General features: G+C 38.0%; 1 protein-coding gene across 1 annotated transcript in view; it reads right to left on the bottom strand.

Moving 5' to 3' along the window:
- Window positions 1–382: 382 nt before the first annotated feature.
- The window catches only part of LOC132522203 (coiled-coil domain-containing protein 150-like), a 69,747-nt gene continuing 51,514 nt past the window's right edge, over window positions 383–18,615 (bottom strand). Inside the window, exon 11 of the mRNA XM_060152402.1 lies at window positions 383–477. The gene's annotated coding sequence lies outside the window, so the exon portion shown is untranslated. The remainder of the gene's footprint in view (window positions 478–18,615) is intronic.

Here is an 18,615-nt window from a genome sequence, read left to right on the forward strand (position 1 = left end):
TAGAGATTCTCGATGCTTTCATCATGATGATGTTCCCTATGCATGCTCACAATACAATCTATTTTGTTTCTGAAAGGCATAACCTTCTATTCTATAATAAAGTCTGCTGAGTACATTCCTAATCTTGCAATTAGAGCATAAGCAAGTTGAGTGTCCCAATACTGCTTCAGGCATCTTTATGAATTCTTCTGTGGTTGAGTGGAACCTTGTACATCAAGGGTGTTTAAAAATATTTTTGATAAATTGAGTCAAGTGAGAGAATATTCATCTTTCTGGGATCATATGGTGAGGTGGGGAGAAAGGCACCAATTTCTTAAAAGCTAATTAAAACAACATAGAAGCAATCTGTTTTATAGCTATTAATCACACCTGAGCATATTTGCCCTCTAGTGCCTTACTGAACTTGCGTAGATGGTCGTTCTGTGAACTGGTTTCAGTAAAAGAATGTAGTTGTTCTTCTAGCTGCTTAACTTTTATCTAGAGAAAAAAACAGAAGAATAAAAAAACAAGTCTCATTAATGAAATATATATATATATACTCCAAAACAGAAAAAAAAAAGATGTCACAAGTTATGCAAAAAAAAAAAAAAATCACAGAAAATCCTTAAAACTTGTAAAAAGCAATCCTAAGTTTTTCTAATGATGCTGTTTTGTTTTTGTTTGTTTTTGCGGTACGCGGGCCTCTCACTGTTGTGGCCTTTCCCGTTGCGGAGCACAGGCTCCGGATGCGCAGGCTCAGTGGCCATGGCTCACAGGCCCAGCCACTCCGCGGCATGCGGGATCTTCCCAGACCGGGGCATGAACTCGTGTCCCCTGCATCGGCAGGTGGACTCTCAACCACTGCACCACCAGGGAAGCCCTCTAATGATGCTATTTCAACTAAAATCGCTATTTCAACAAATAAAAGTAGGCTATAGCCCTATACATGTACTGAGATAATTCATTTGGTTTATAGCATTTATGGAAACTCCAAATTAACATGACTCATGAATATAACAGTGAGACGTTGTGGGTAAAATATTTCAATTTTAAAGGAATTGTGGTATCTAGTATTCAAAACCCTTTCTGAGTACGGATAATTAGAATTGTCAATATGTAAGGAGACAAGTCTTGTGTTTACCCACAGAGAATTACGAAAGTTGAATTAACAGAGTTCTTATAGGCTGAATTATATTTGAAAACTAACTCATAAAGCTGGCTACTCACATCTTTCACTTTAAAGAAAAGATGATTTGGGGGAATAAAATCATTAATATTTACTCACAAATCTCCAAATTGTGTATATTTCTACATTTTCTTCCTCTTATTCCCAACCCTCTCAATACAAATCAACCGTTAACATTACTGAGCCTATCTCTGAATCAGAAAAAATTTCATCCAAAATTTTTAATTTAAATAAACTTTTTCCTCTCTCAGTATCTTTTCTTGTTTCCCACCTCTGAAGGGCAAACTCCTCTTGGTTGTAGCCACTGATTGTTTTCAAGAACTGTTAAAATTTGAGTGCTAATACTTAGTTTTTTTTAGAAAGGCTACATGAAAACACATTTTGTCTCAGGAAATCTCTCTTGTTCCATCAGAAGAATCCTTCTTTTTCTCATCTTTGCCTGTTTCTGGTGCTCTTTTCCACAGTGTACAGTATAAAACATGTTCCATGCCCCCCCCTTAAGTGTATTCACTTAAGGTTCAGAATTAGAATGGCTGCCTCTAAAGGGAGGTATTGATGCAACACTTATTCTCATTTTAAACGTAAGCAGGGCTTCCCTGGTGGTGCAGTGGTTGAGAGTCCGCCTGCCGATGCAGGGGACGCGGGTTCGTGCCTTGGTCCGGGAGGATCCCACATGCCACAGAGCAGCTGGGCCCATGAGCCATGGCCGCTGAGCCTGCGCGTCCGGAGCCTGTGCTCTGCAACAGGAGAGGCCACAACAGTGAGAGGCCCGCGTACCGCAAAAAAAAAACAAAAACAAAAACAAAATAAACATAAGCAAACTGCTGTTAACCTTAGAACTCAGTGGAAAATACTGATAACACTCAAGAATTTTAGATTTGCCTCTCTTCAAACAAAACACAGGATATCCTTATTCCACAATATTTCTCAGGTAATTTATGCTACCCCCAGCCTCAGAGTACTCAATAAAATGTCCTGAAACTTGTCAGATGGCATGTTCTCATCTATGAAGCACTTTAATTTTTATACTGGGTTTATTTTTTGGAAGGATTTCTAATTCAGGACACTGAAATGGGGAAGAACACAAACTCAAATAAATCCTGCTGCCCTCAGAGATCTGATGTTTCTGTGTCATTAAAATCCAAGTAGTTTCCATAGCTAGCTTACCAGGCAGTCTCGGGAAATACCAGTATTTCGGTCAAGGTCATATCCTCCTATTGTTTCAAATTATCTAAATATATATAGATACATATTTTAAAAAATTGAGGTATAGTTGATTTATAATATTATGTAAGTTTCAACTGTACAACATAGTGATTCACAATTTTTAAAGATTATACTCCATTTATAGTTATTATAAAATATTGGCTATATTCCATGTGATCTACAATATATCCTTGTAGCTTATTTTATACACAGTGGTCTGTACTTCTTAATCTCCTACCCTAATATTGCCCCTTACATATATTTTCTAATATAAAATATAACACTATAGAAACTGTGAGACACCTAAGAAATGGATGAAAAGGAACTTATTTTTATGTTTTATAATTCAAGTATTCTAAATTAATGCTATTAATAAATTTCCTAGGTTTTTTTCTTCTTCGATACATATAAGTTGGAAATAAAGTAGGACAAGCCTACAACATTACCCCAAAGTTTGAAATGAGCTACAGAGTTGAAACAACCTAAACTGCCAGAGTTATGTATTTTGACTAGAAGTATGAAAATACATTCATAAAACTGATAATTTCAGCACAGCACCCTTAATAATATTCATATAATTCCATGAAGCAATTCAAACCAAAGAAGTACAACAACAAACAACATTGATGAATCTCTCAATTATAATGCTGGGTGAAAGAAACAAGACACACAAAAAGTATATACTGTATTATTATACAAAGTTCAAAAATTAATCTGGGGTATTAGAAGTCAGGATGATGGATAGTAACATCATGGGGGATGGTGACTGAAAAAGGCTATGAAATGGGCTCTGGGTGCTGGGAATATTCTGTGTGCTGGTCACATGGTTACCTCTACTTTGTGAAAATCCATTAACTGTACCCTGTGTACTTTTCTGTATAATATAGCTCAATAAAAATTTACTAAAATAAAACAAACAAAACCTTTAAATAATCTCTAAATTAAGGTCACAAATGCAGCTGCTCCTAAGGGGCTAGGCAGCTAACATAATATTTGAATCCAGTTGGTATAAGAGTGATGGGGCCAGTGGTAGATTAAAGTGAGCATAAAGCACTAACTAACATGTTTAAAGACAAGAAAAAGGTGTTGGGCTTCCCTGGTGGTGCAGTGGTTAAGAATCCTCCTGCCAATTCAGGGGACACGGGTTCGATCCCTGGTCCAGGAAGATCCCCTATGCTGCGGAGCAACTAAGCCTGTGTGCCACAACTACTGAGCCTGTGCTCTAGAACCCGCGAGCCACAACTACTGAAGCCCGCGGGCCTAGAGCCCGTGCTCCGCAACAAGAGAAGCCACCGCAATGAGAAGCCCACGCACTGCAATGAAGAGTAGCCTCAGCTCACCGCAACTAGAGACAGCCCATGTGCAGCAATGAAGACCCAATGCAGCCAAAAATAAACAAATAAATAAAATAAATTTATTAAAAAAATGTTGGAAATCTTTCAGGCATATATAGCAACATCCCTTCTATTCATCACTCAACTTAAAAAAGAATAAAACATTACTAATATAGTTGAAACCCGCTGTGTAGCCTAATCCAACTAAATCTCTTCCATCCTGGAGTTAACTACTATCCTGAATTTGATGTTTTATCATGCTTATTCCTTTTTAATAATTTTACTCTAAATGTATCCCTAAACAGTATGTATTATTATTATTATTTTTTTTTTTTTTGCGGTATGCGGGCCTCTCACTGTTGTGGCCTCTCCTGTTGTGGAGCACAGGCTCCAGACGCACAGGCTCAACGGCCATGGCTCACAGGCCCAGCCGCTCCGCGGCATGTGGGATCCTCCTGGACCGGGGCATGAACCTGTGTCCCCTGCATCGGCAGGCAGACTCTCAACCACTGCACCACCAGGGAAGCCCATGTAGTATTATTTTATAAGATTCATCCATGTTAACACATGTCACTCTACATCTTCTTATATAGACTGCTTTCTAAACTGGTATAATTACTTTTAGGAGAAATTTGACAAACTCTAGTAAATTTCAATTTATGTACATCATACAACCCAGCAATTCTCATCCTAAGAATTATACCTAGAATAGAGAATATTTTGGATGAGTACAAAGACATGTGCAAGAATTCATCATATCAGCATTATTTGCAAACAACTGAAAACTGTCTAAATATCCATCGACATAAGAAAGGATAGCCACAACGGTGAGAGACCCACGTACCGCAAAAAAAAAAAAGGATAAATACATTTGGGCATATTTAGATAATACAATAGTCTACAGCACCATATATGAAACTAAAATCATGTTTGAGTGTGAGGCGACAGTTTCTGACAGTCTGCATTGACACCTAAAACCCGGTATTTACATCATTAGGTCAATTTTGACAATGCAATATTTTATCTAATATGGTTCATATGTAATATTTTAATCGATTATAATCCAATTGAGAGAACACACAGCTGACTATTGTTTTGATTACATTTAATATGTAGCTCTTCTTTTAGATTATCTTGCAAGAGTAATATGCTATACATTTATAATAGTCAAGACATAGAAGCAACCAAGATATCCATCGATAGATGAATGGATAAAGAAGATGTGTGTGCGTGTGTGTGTGTGTGTGTATATATATATACACACACATACACACACACACACACACACACACACACAATGGTCTATTACTCAGCCATAAAAAAGAATGAACTGGGGCTTCCCTGGTGGCGCAGTGGTTGAGAGTCCGCCTGCCGGTGCAGGGGACACGGGTTCGTGCTCCAGTCTGGGAAGATCCCACATGCCGCGGAACGGCTAAGCCCATGAGCCATGGCCGCTGAGCCTCCGTGTCCGGAGCCTGTGCTCCGCAATGGGAGAGGCCACAACAGTGAGAGGCCCACGTACCGCAAAAAAAAAAAAAAAAGAATGAACTAATGCCATTTGCAGCAACATGGATGGCCCTAGAGATTATCATACTAAGTGAAGTCAGACAGAGAACGAAAAATACCATATGATATCACTTATATGTGGACTCTAAAATATGATACAAAAGAACTTATTTACAAAACAGAAACAGACTCCTAGGCATAAGAAACAAACTTATGGTTACCAAAGGAGAAAGTGGGGGGGAAGATAAATTAGGAGTTTGGGAGTGGTAGATGCTAGCTACTGTGTATAACATAAACAACAAGGTCCTACTATGTAGCACAGGAAGCTATATTTTTTAAAAATAAAGTATAATGGAAAAGAATATGAAAAAGAACATATAGGGCTTCCCTGGTGGCGCAGTGGTTGAGAGTCCGCCTGCCAATGCAGGGGACACTGGTTCGTGTCCCGATCCGGGAAGATCCCACATGCCGCGGAGCGGCTGGGCCCGTGAGCCATGGCCGCTGAGCCTGCGCGTCCGGAGCCTGTGCTCCGCAACGGAAGAGGCCACAACAGTGAGAGGCCTGCGTACCGCAAAAAACAAAAACAAAAACAAAACAAAAGAACATATACACACACACATATATATAAAACTGAACCAGTCTTCTGTACACCAGCAACTAACACAAGATTGTCAATTAAAAAAAAAAAAAGAATAACGTGCTATATAAGAGCACTTTCCCTTGGGCTGGTGAGGTCAGTGCCTTTTGGAATGTGACAATCCAAGGCATGACATAAAAACACCAGTGAATCAATAGTTTCAAAAGTGTTTCACCTTTCAAAGGCTATCAAAAAGCTTCAGCCCTTATTACAGGAATATGGACAGAAAAAAAGGCATGTATTTTCCTTAAGATTAGAAGGATGATCTCTAACATGTAATCAAGGTTTAAAAGGATAGATAGGTAACATCAAACTCACTAATAAATCTTAAAATGTATTCCACTCCCAGCTAAAATTTGGCTTCAAGGGTTTAAGATTCGGCTATGAGTATTTAAGATTTTTCTCACACACTTAAAAATATACTTCATTTCTCTTGGGAAAGCTAAAAGCAGGTCAAAATCATGGGCCACAGCTTCTACGAGATGATTAGTGTCACAAAGGAGAAAGTATATACCCAGCCTATTACACTGATCACCTTTCCCAGTGAGAAGTAAATAAGAGAGGTGTACTTCCCCAGCTCATTTCATAGGTGAATAAGATGAAACAAGAAAATTAAGACTTGTGCAAGGTTACACAAGTATAGATGATTATACTTAACTGCATTGCTGCCTCTGGAAAATATTAATTAAAAGCACACAAATAGTGGCCAAATAGCTTTATCTTTTTATTGGACAACATACCGTTTCACAACCATGGTTTATCAACTGCCTTTCAGATCACCTGCCATTTCTGGGCTGGAGCTTGTCTGCTAACCCTATGGTAAGTCCCTTGGGCAGATGAGATAAGATTAACACTGAGGTGTTCGGCAAATCTCTAGGGAGATTACTTATTCAGTCAGCTCTATAGCTGCCAAGCCTAACCAGACTTCACTTCATACCATTCAGTCCAGTGGTGCTCAACTATGGTTGCACATTGGAATCACCAGGGATTTAAAAAGTATTGAAGCCTATGACTCACTCCCTGAGATTCTGATTTAATTGCTCTGGGGTGCAAGCCTGGTCATGGGGAGTTTTCCCTTTATATTTTATTATGAAAAAATTTAAATATACATAAAAATTGAAATGTGCATACACCTGCCATTCAAATTCAACCATTAACATTTTTATACTTACTTATCATATATTCATCCATCATTTTCTCTATCGATCTATCAAACTATTTTCTTTTTTCAATGATTCATTTCAAAGTAAATGGCAGATATCATATACTTCCTAGCATGAAGAGTTTTTTAAATTCCCAGGGGAGCCTACTGTGTAGCTAAGGCTGAGAACCACTAATTTAGACTTCAGTGTTTCTACTGAAGTTGGTTTAAGGCAGGTCTAGCCTTATTAGTGGCAAGCTTCCTGCTCTGAGGACACTTTAGGGACAAAACTCACACGGAGTGAAAGAACAGTATCATCTCATGCACAAGTCAGTTCTATTGCCTTGCATCTCAATTTCCAGGTTATTTCTTTTTAGGAATGTTATAAAAATTCTGCAAAAAGGAGAACATATGCGATGGAGGGAATCAAGATGGTGGAGTAGGATGATGCTGAGCTCACCCACCCCTACAAACAAATCAAAAATACATCTATATGTGTAGCAGCTCTCAGTGAAAACAAACTGGAGACTGGCAGAAAGATGTCTACAACCAAGGCTGCAAAGAAAGATCCACAGAGTTTGCTAGGAAGGGAGAAGTGATCAGGTCGGGACCTATGTCCCTAGTAGGGATACAGAAGAGGAGGGGATATCACAGGTTCAGAGATCCTCCCTGGGGATTTTGGGGCTTGAACCACATATTAGGAACCCCAGTCCTGGGGACCAACAATGGAAAGATGAATCCCACTAGCTGGTTTGAAAATCAGTGGGACATACCAGAGAGCTGTAAGAAACTGAGACTCTGCCCCTGAAGAGCGCACACACGCTTGCTTACTCCCAGGAACAAGGTAGAGGAAACAAATTAAAAATGGCCTGGGGCTCTGGCCGGTGTCCCAAGACCACCCCAACAGCTGCCCTAGCCTGCGCGGATGCCAGCTCCAGCCCCTCTTGCTCTGGAGCAGCTCCCCACTAGGTAAAGGCTGCCACTGTCAAGGAGGATAAACACTTGGGGGAGATGGAGCGGTTCAGACTGGGCCCTGCATCTGAATAGGGTGAGGGCAATCATTACCAGTGTGTGCAGAAGTGGTGGGGCAGGAGTTACTTGGAACTCCTACTGGTGTGCTGGGACCATCCCAGTGCACACCCCAGCCCACACCAGGCACCTACTCTGGACCCTTCTGCTCCGACGCAGCTGCTCACTAGGGCGAAGGCTGCCACTGCTGGAGGGGAGAGGGAGTGCACACTTAAGAGGGAACAAAACCAGCCTGGACCTGACCCTTAGGGCTTCTGCTCCAGCACCTTGATACCTGGCCCTACACCTGATAGGGTGGCTATAGCCATTGAGCATAGGAGAAGTGCCAGCTCACACCTGGCTCTGGCTCTAGCCCCTCCGTCTTTGGAGGGTAGGAGGAGACCCTCCCTACCTCCCACCAAGGTGGTAACTGCCAGCACACCCTGGGGGAAGATGTAACCTGTGCTCACTTCAGATTCAGCTCTCCCAACAAAGCCACTGGACACGAGCAGAGTGCACAGGGACACTCCCACACAAGGACACCCCTTTAAGTTTGGGATAAGTAACTTTTACCTAGAGATACAGAAAGTTAAACAAAATGAGAAGATAAAAGAATTTATTTCAAACAAAAGAACAAAAAACACCCCTGAAAAAACAACTAATGAAATAGAGATAAATAATTTACCAGATATAGAGGTCAAAGCATTAGTAATAAGAATGCTAACTGAACTTGGGAAAAGAATAGATGAACAGAGTAAGAATTTTAACAAGGGACTAGAAAATATAAAAAAGAACCAGTTGGAGCTGAAGATCATAATAACTGACATGAAAAGTACACTAAAAGGAATTAATAACAGACTAGGAGATACAGAAGAATGCATAAGTAATCAGGAAGATACAATATTGGAAATCACCAATTCAGAAGAGCAAAAACAAATTTTAAAACAAATTTTAAAAAATGAGGATAGTTGAAGGAACCTCTGGGACAACATTCCCATTTTAGGGGTCCTAGAAGGAGAAAAGCAAGAGAAGAAGGTTAAAAATGTATTTGATGAAATTATGGCTGAAAAAATTTATTCCTGAGGATGAAGAAAGAAACAGATTTCTAAGTATAGGAAGTACAAAGAGTTCCAAATAAGATGAATCTAAAAAGACCCACACCAAGACATATCATAATTAAAATGGCAAAAGTTAACGAGAGAATTTTAGAGGCAGCAAGAAAAGAAAATAAAGAGTAACATCCAATGGAACCTCCGTAAGGCTATCAGCTGATTTTTCCATAGAAACTTGGCAGGTCAGAAGGGAGTGGCATGATATATTTAAAGTATTGAAAGGGAAAAACCTACAAGCCAGAATACTCTACCCAGCAAAATTATTATTCAGAATTGAAAGAGAGATGAAGAACTTCTCAGAGAAGCAAAAACTAAGAGAGTTCATCTAACTGATGTTACAAGTGTTAAAGGGTCTTCTCTAAGTGGAAAAGGCTACAACAAGAAGAATTTATAGGAAAGGAAAATCCCACTAGTAAAGGCAAATATAAGGTAAAGGTTGTGGATCAACTACTTAAATAAGCTAGTACAAGATTAAGAGACAAAAATTATAAAATCAACTATAACTACAATAAACAGTTAAGGGATAGACACGAATATGTAAAATATGACATTGAAAACACAAAATGTGGGGGAGGGGAATAAAAAATGTAGCTTTTTAAAAGTGTATAAATGTATCTGAACTTAAATGACTATTGGTTTAAAATAAGCTCTAGGTCAATATATATGAACTCCACAGTAACCACAAGTAAAAAACCTACAATAGATACACAGAAACTAGAGAAAAGAATACGAGCACACCACTAAAGAAAATCATCAAACCACAACGGAAGGAAGTAAAAGAAGATAACAGAGAAGAACTATAAAAACAACCAGAAAACTAGTGACAAAATGGCAATAAGTACACACTTATCAATAATCACTTTAAATATCAATGGATTAAATGCTCCAGTCAAAAGACATAGGGTGGCTGACTGGATAAAAATGAAGACCCATCTATATGCTGCCCGCAAGAGACTCATCTCAGAGACACACAGCCTGAAAGTGAGGGGATGGGAAAAGACAGTTCATGTAAATGGAAGAGGAAAAAAATGCTGGGGTAGCAATACTCGTATCAGACAAAGTAGACTTTAAAATAAAGTCTATAACAAAAGACAACAAACAGCATTATATAATAATAAAGGGATCTGTACAACAATAGGATTAACTTTCATTAACATATATGTACATAATATAGGTGAACCTAATCAGGAGCATCTAAACATATAGAGCAAGTATTAACAGACATAAAGGGAGAAAATGACAACAATACAATAATAGTACAGGACTTTAACACTCCACTTGCATCAATGGACAGAAAATCAATAAGGAAACAGTGGTCTTAAATGGCACATTAGACCAGCTGGACTTAATAGATATCTACTGGACTTTACATCCCAAAACAGAAGAATACACATTCTTTTTAAATGCATATGGGGGTTTCCCTGGTGGCACAGTGGTTGGGAGTCCACCTGCCAATGCAGGGGACACAGGTTCGAGCCCTGGCCTGGGAAGATCCCACATGCTACGGAGCAACTAAGCTCATGCGCCACAACTGCTGAGCTTGCGCTCTGGAGCTCGCGTGCCACAACTACTGAAGGTCGTGCGCCTAGAGCCCGTGCTCCACAACAAGAGAAGCCACTGCAATGAGAAGCCTGAGCACCGCAATGAAGAACAGCCCCCGCGTGCCACAACCAGAGAAAGCCTGCACACAGCAATGAAGACCCAATGCAGCCAAAAATTGAAAAAAAATTAAATAAATAAAGTTTAAATGCATATGGAATGTTCTCCAGGATAGATCACATGCTAGGCCATAAAACAAGTCTCAACAAATTTAAGAGAACAGAAATTATATCAAGCATTTTTTCTGAACACAATGGTATGTAACTAGAAATCAACTACAGGAAGAAAAATGGGAAAACCACAAACGTGGAGACTACACAACATGATATTAAAACCTATGGGTAGGTAAAGAAATCAAAGAGGAAATCAGAAAATACCTTGAAACAAATGAAAATAAAAACACAACTTGCCAAAATCTACAAGATGCAGCAAAAACAGTCCTAAGAGGGAAGTTTATGGCAACACAGGACTACCTCAAGAAAAAAGAAAAATTTCAAATGAACAACCTAACACACCATCTAAAGGAATTAGAAAAAGAATAAAGCCCAAAGTCAGCTAAAGGAAGGAAATAATAAAGATCAGAGAGGAAATAAATGAAAAGGAGACTAAAAAAAAAAACACCAATAGAAAAGATCAATGAAACTAAGAGCTGGTTTTTTGAAAAGATAAATAAAATCAATAAGTCTTTAGCCAGGCTCTTTAAGAAAAAATGACAGAGGACACAAATGAACAAAATGATAACTGAAAGAGGAGAAATTGCAACTGATATCACAGAGGTACAAAAAAACATCAGAAGAGAATACTATGAACAGCTATATGCCAACAAACTGGACAACCTAGAAGAAATGGATAAATTTCTAGAAACATACAATCTTCCAAGACTGAATGAGGAAGAAAAAGATAATCTGAACAGACTGATCACTAGTAGTGGAATTGAATTAGTAATCAAAAAACTCCCAGCAAACAAAAGTCCAGGACCTAACAGCTTCACAGGGAAATTCTATCAATAATAAACATATAAAGAAGAGCTGATACCTATCCTTCTCAAACTACTCCAAAAAACTGAAGAGGAGGGAACACTGCCAAATTCATTCTATGAGCCCACAATTACCCTGATACCAAAATCGGACGAAGACACCACAAAAAAAGAGAAAATTACAGGCCAACATCTCTGATGAATATAGTTGCAAAAATCCTCAACAAATTATTAGAAAACTGAATTCAACAATTATAAAAAGGATTATATACCATGATCAAGCGGGATTTATTCCAGGGATGCAAGGATGGTTTAATACCTACAAATTGATAAATGTGAAACACCACATTAACAAAAGAAAGGATAAAAATCACATGATCATCTCAACAGATGTAGAAAAAGCATTTGACAAAATTCAACAACCATTCATGATACCAACTTTCATCAAAATTGGTATAGATGAAACATATCTCAACATAAATAAAGGCCATTTATGACAAACCCACAGCTAACATCATACTCAATGTTGGAAAGCTGAAAGCTTTTCTTCTAAAATCAGGAACAAGACAAGGATGCCTACTCTTCCCATTTATATTTAACACAGTATTGGAAGTCCTAGACACAGGAATCAGACAAGAAAAAGAAACAAAAGGCATCAAACTGGAAGGGAAAAGGTAAATCTGTCACTATTTGCAGATGACATTATACTTATATATAAAACCCTAAAATCTCCACCAAAGAACTATTAGAATAAATTAATTCAGTAAAGTTGCAGGATACAAGATTAATATACAGAAATATGTTGCTTTTCTATACTCTTATGATGAACAATCAAAAAGAGAAAGCAAAACAATCCTGTTTAAAATCACACCAAAAGAATAAAATACCTAGGAATGATCTTAACCAAGAAGGTGAAAGACCTATACTCTCCAAAACTATAAAACACTGGTGAAGGAAATTAAATATGATATAAGGAAATGGAAAGATATCCCATGTTCACAGAAATTTTGGTAAAATGTCCATATTACACAAAGCAATTGACAGATTTAATGCAATCCCTATCAAAATACCCATGACATTTTTCACAGAACTAGAATAATCATAAAATTTATATTGAACCACAACAGATCCTGAATAGCCAAAGCAATCCTGAGAAAAATGAACAAAGTTGGAATTAACATATTCTCCCTGACTTCTGACTATATTACAAAGCTACAGTAATCAAAATAGTATGGTACTGGAATAAAAAGAGACACATAGATCAATGGAAAAAACCCAGAGAGTCCAGAAAGAAAACCACACATATATGGTCAATTATTTTACAACAAAGGAACCAAGAATATACAATGGGAAAAAGGTAGTCTCTTCAATAAACTGTGTTGGGGAAATTGGACAGGCAGTTGCCAAAGAAAGAAAATGGACCACTAACTTATACCATTTACAAAAATTAACTTGAAATGGATTAAAGACTTGAATGTAAGACCTGAAACCACAAAACTCCTAGAAGAAAACACAGAACACTCTTTGACATACATTGTAGCAATCTTTCTTTGGTTCTGTCTCCTAAGGCAAAGGAAACAAAAGCAAAAATAAAACAAATGGGACCTAATTAAGCTTAAAAGCTTTTGCACAGCAAAGAAAATCATTGGCAAAATGAAAAGACAACCTACTGAGTGGAAGAAAATGTTTACAAATGTAATGACTGATAAGGGTTTAATATCCAAACTATATAAACAGCTCATACAACTCAATATCAAAAAACCCAAACACCCCAATTAAAAAAATGGTCAGAAAACCTGAATACACATTTCTTCAAAGAAGATGTACAGAGGGCCAACAAACACATGAAAAGATGCTCAACATTGCTTATCATCAGGGAAATGCAAATCAAAACCACAATGAGATATCGCCTCACACCTGTCAGAATGGCTATCATCAAAAAGACCACAAATAACAAATGTTGGCAAGGATGTGGAGAAAAGAGAACCCTAGTGCAATGTTGGTGGGAATGTAAATTGTTGCAGCCATGTGGAAAACAGTATGGAGGTTCCTCAAAAAACTAAAAACAGAACTACCATATAATCCAGCAATTTCTCCCAAGTATATATCTGGAGAAAATGAAAATACTACTTCAAAAACCCCAATGTTCAATAATAGTGGGGGACTTTAACACTTCACTTACACCAATGGACAGATCATCCAAACAGAAAATTAATAAGGAAACACAAGCATTAAATGACACAATAGACCAGATAGATTTAATTGATATTTATAGGACATTCGAACCAAAAACAGCAGATTACACTTTCTTCTCAAATGCGCATGGAACATTCTTTAGGATAGATCATATCTTGGTTCACAAATCAAGCTTCAGTAAATTTAAGAAAATTGAAATCATATCAAGCATCTTTTCTGAGCAAAACGCTATGAGATTACACATCAATTACATGGAAAAATACATAAAAAACACAAACACATGGAGGCTAAACAATACGTTACAAAATAGCCAAGAGAGATCACTGAAGAAATCAAAGAGGAAATCAAAAAATACCTAGAGAAAATGACAATGAAAACACGACGATCCAAAACCTATGGGATGCAGCAAAAGCAGTTCTAAGAGGGAAGTTTATAGTAATATAATCCTACCTCAAGAAACAAGAAACATCTCAAATAAACAATGTAACCTTACACCTAAAGGAACTAGAGAAAGAACAACAAACAAAACCCAAAGTTAGCAGAAGGAAAGAAATCATGAAGATCCAGAGCAGAAATAAATGAAATAGAAACAAAGAAAACAACAGCAAAGATCAATAAAACTAAAAGCTGGTTCTTTGAGAAGATAAACAAAATTGATAAACCATTAGCGAGACTCATCAAGAAAAGGAGGGAGAGGACTCAAATCAATAAGATTAGAAATGAAAAAGGAGAAGTTACAACAGACACCGCAGAAATACAAAGTATCCTAAGAGACTACTACAAGCAACTCTATGCCAATAAAATGGACAACCTGGAAGAAACGGACACATTCTTCGAAAGGTATAACCTTCCAAGTCCGAACCAGGAAGAAATAGAAAATATGAACAGACCAATCACAAGTAGTGAAATTGAAACTGTTATTAAAAATCTTCCAACAAACAAAAGTCCAGGACCAGATGGCTTAACAGGTGAATTCTTTTTTTTTTTTGCGATTCACGGGCCTCACACTGTTGTGGCCTCTCCCGTTGCAGAGCACAGGCTCCGGACGCACAGGCTCAGCGGCCATGGCTCACAGGCCAAGCCGCTCCGCGGCATGTGGAATCTTCCCAGACCGGGGCACGAACCTGTGTCCCTTGCATCGGCAAGCGGACTCTCAACCACTGCGCCACCAGGGAAGCCCCTTAACAGGTGAATTCTATCAAACATGTAGAGAAGAGCTAACACCCATCCTTCTCAAACTCTTCCAAAATTGCAGAGGAAGGAACACTCCCAAACTCATTCTATGAGGCCACCATCACCCTGATATCAAAACCAGACAAAGATACTACAAAAAAAGAAAATTACAGACCAATATCACTGATGAATATAGATGCAAAAATCCTCAACAAAGTACTAGAAAACAGAATCCAACAACACATTAAAAGAATCATACACCATGATCAAGTGGGATTTATCCCAGGGATGCAAGGATTCTTCAATATATGCAAATCAATCAACGTGATACACCACAGTAAAAGTTTGAAGAATAAAAACCATATGATCATCTCAATAGATGCAGAAAAAGCTTCTGACAAAATTCAACACCCATTTATGATAAAAACTCTTCAGAAAGTGGGCATAGAGGGAACCTACCTCAACAAAATAAAAGCCATATATGACAAACCCACAGCAAACATCATTCTCAATGGTGAAAAACTGAAAGCATTTCCTCTAAGATCAGGAACAAGGATATCCACCCTCACCATTATTATTCAATGTAGTTTTGGAAGTCCTAGCCACAGCAATCAGAGAAGAAAAAGAAATAAAAGGAATACAAATTGGAAAAGAAGAAGTAAAGCTGTCACTGTTTGCAGATGACATGATACTATATATAGAGAATCCTAAAGATGCCACCAGAAAACTACTAGAGCTAATCAATGAATTTGGTGAAGTTGCAGGATACAAAATTAATGCACAGAAATCTCTTGCATTCCTATATACTAATGATGAAAAATCTGGAAGAGAAATTAAGGAAACACTCCCATTTACCACTGCAACAAAAAAGAATAAAATACCTAGGAATAAACCTACCTAGGGAGACAAAAGACCTGTATGCAGAAAACTATTAAGACACTGATGAAAGAAATTAAAGATGATACCAACAGATGGAGAGATATACCATGTTCTTGGATTGGAAGAATCAATATTGTGAAAATGACTATACTACCCAAAGCAATCTACAGATTCAACACAATCCCTATCAAATTACCACTGGCATTTTTTACAGAACTAGAACAAAAAATCTTAAAATTTGTATGGAGACACAAAAGACCCCGAATAGCCAAAGCAGTCTTGAGGGAAAAAAACGGAGCTGGAGGAATCAGACTCCCTGACTTCAGACTATACTACAAAGCTACAGTAATCAAGACAATATGGTACTGGCACAAAAACAGAAATATAGATCAATGGAACAAGATAGAAAGCCCAGAGATAAACCCATGCACCTATGGTCAAATAATCTATCACAAAGGAGGCAAAGATATACAATGGAGAAAAGATAGTCTCTTCAATAAGTGTTGCTGGTAAAACTGGACAGCTATATGTAAAAGAATGAACTTAGAACACTCCCTAACACCATACACAAAAATAAACTCAAAATGGATTCGAGACCTAAATGTAAGACCGAACACTATAAAACTCTTAGAGGAAAACCTAGGCAGAACACTCTTTGACATAAATCACAGCAAGATCTTTTTTGACCCACCTCCTAGAGAAATGGAAATAAAAACAAAAATAAACAAATGGGACCTAATGAAACTTAAAAGCTTTTGCACTGCAAAGGAAACCATAAAGAAGACAAAACAACCCTCAAAATGGGAGAACAAATCAACAAAGGACTAATCTCCAAAATATATAAATAGCTCATGAAACTCAATATTAAAAAAACAAACAACTGAATCCAAAAATGGGCAGAAGACCTAAATAGACATTTCTACAAAGAAGACACAGATGGCCAAGAAGCACATGAAAAGCTGCTCAACATCACTAATTATTAGAGAAATGCAAATCAAAACTACAATGACATATCACCTCACACCAGTTAGAATGGGCATCATCATAAAATCTACAAACAACAAATGCTGGAGAGGGTGTGGTAAAATGGAACCCTCTTGCACTGTTGGTGGGAATGTAAATTGGTACAGCCACTGTGGAGAACAGTATGGTGGTTCCTTAAAAAACTAAAAATAGAATTACCATATGATCCAGCAATCCCACTACTGGGCATATACCCAGAGAAAACCATAATTCAAAAAGACACATGCACCCCAATATTCACTGCAGCACTATTTACAATAGCCAGGTCATGGAAGCAACCTAAATGCCCATCGACAGACGAATGGATAAAGATGTGGCACATATATACAATGGAATATTACTCAGCCATAAAAAGGAACGAAATTGGGTCATTAGTAGAGACGTGGATGGACTTGGAGACTGTCATACAGAGTGAAGTAAGTCAGAAAGAGAAAAGCAAATACCGCATATTAACACATATATGTGGAACCTAGAAAAATGGTACAGATGGGCTTCCCTGGTGGCGCAGTGGTTGAGAGTCTGCCTGCTAATGCAGGGGACATGGGTTCGAGCCCTGGTCTGGGAAGATCCCGCGTGCTGTGGAGCAACTAGGCCCGTGAGCCACAACTACTGAGCCTGCGCGTCTGGAGCCTGTGCCCCACAACGAGAGAGGCCGCGATAGTGAGAGGCCCGCGCACTGCGATGAAGAAGTAGCCCCCGCTTGCCATAACTAGAGAAAGCCCTCAAAAAAAAAAAAAAAAAAGGTACAGATGAACCAGTTTGAAGGGCAGGAATAGAGACACAGATGTAGAGAACAAACATATGGACACCAAGGGGGGAAAGCAGCTGGGGGGTGGTGGTAAAAAAAAAAGAAAAAGAATTCTTTTTTACACTTCAAAAAGTTAATCATCGTCCTGAATAGGAAAATCTACAGAGACAGAGAGTAAATTAGCGGTTGGCAGACGCTAGGGGAAGGCGAGAATGGTGAATGACTGCTAGTGGGTACAGGGTTTCTTTTTGTCATGATGAAAATGTTCTGGCATTAGACAGTGGTACTGATTCCACAACTTTGTGAATGTACTATAAACCACGAAATTGTACACTTTAAACGTGAATTATATCTCAATAAACCCATTATTTTAGGGGGGGAAAAAAACCAACGTTCATAGCAGCATTATTTACAATAGCCAAGATATGGAATCAACCTAAGAGTCTATCAACAGATGACTGGATAAAGAAGATGTGAGAATATATATATATATATTCTCTCTCTCTCTATATATATACACATATGTGCATGTATATATATACACACACACAGATATATATATATATATATATAGAGAGAGAGAGAGAGAGATTATTATTCAGCCATAAAAAGGAATGAAATCTTGCCATTTGCAACAACATGGATGGACCTGAAAGGTATTGTACTTAGTGAAATAAGTCAGACAAAGAAAGACAAATATTATATGTTAACACTTACATGTGGAATCTAAAGAATAAAACAAAGCAATGAAAATAACAAAACAGAGACAGACCCACAGAAATAGAGAATAAACTACTGGTTATCAGTGGGGGGAAGGAAGGTGGGAGGGGCAAAACAGGGGTAGGGGATTAAGAGGTATAAACTACTATGTATAAAATAAATAAGCTACAAGGACTGATTGTTCAGTACAGG

This window comes from Lagenorhynchus albirostris, chromosome 6, assembly GCF_949774975.1.
Source record: "Lagenorhynchus albirostris chromosome 6, mLagAlb1.1, whole genome shotgun sequence".
In the NCBI taxonomy this organism is placed as follows: Eukaryota; Metazoa; Chordata; class Mammalia; order Artiodactyla; family Delphinidae; genus Lagenorhynchus; species Lagenorhynchus albirostris.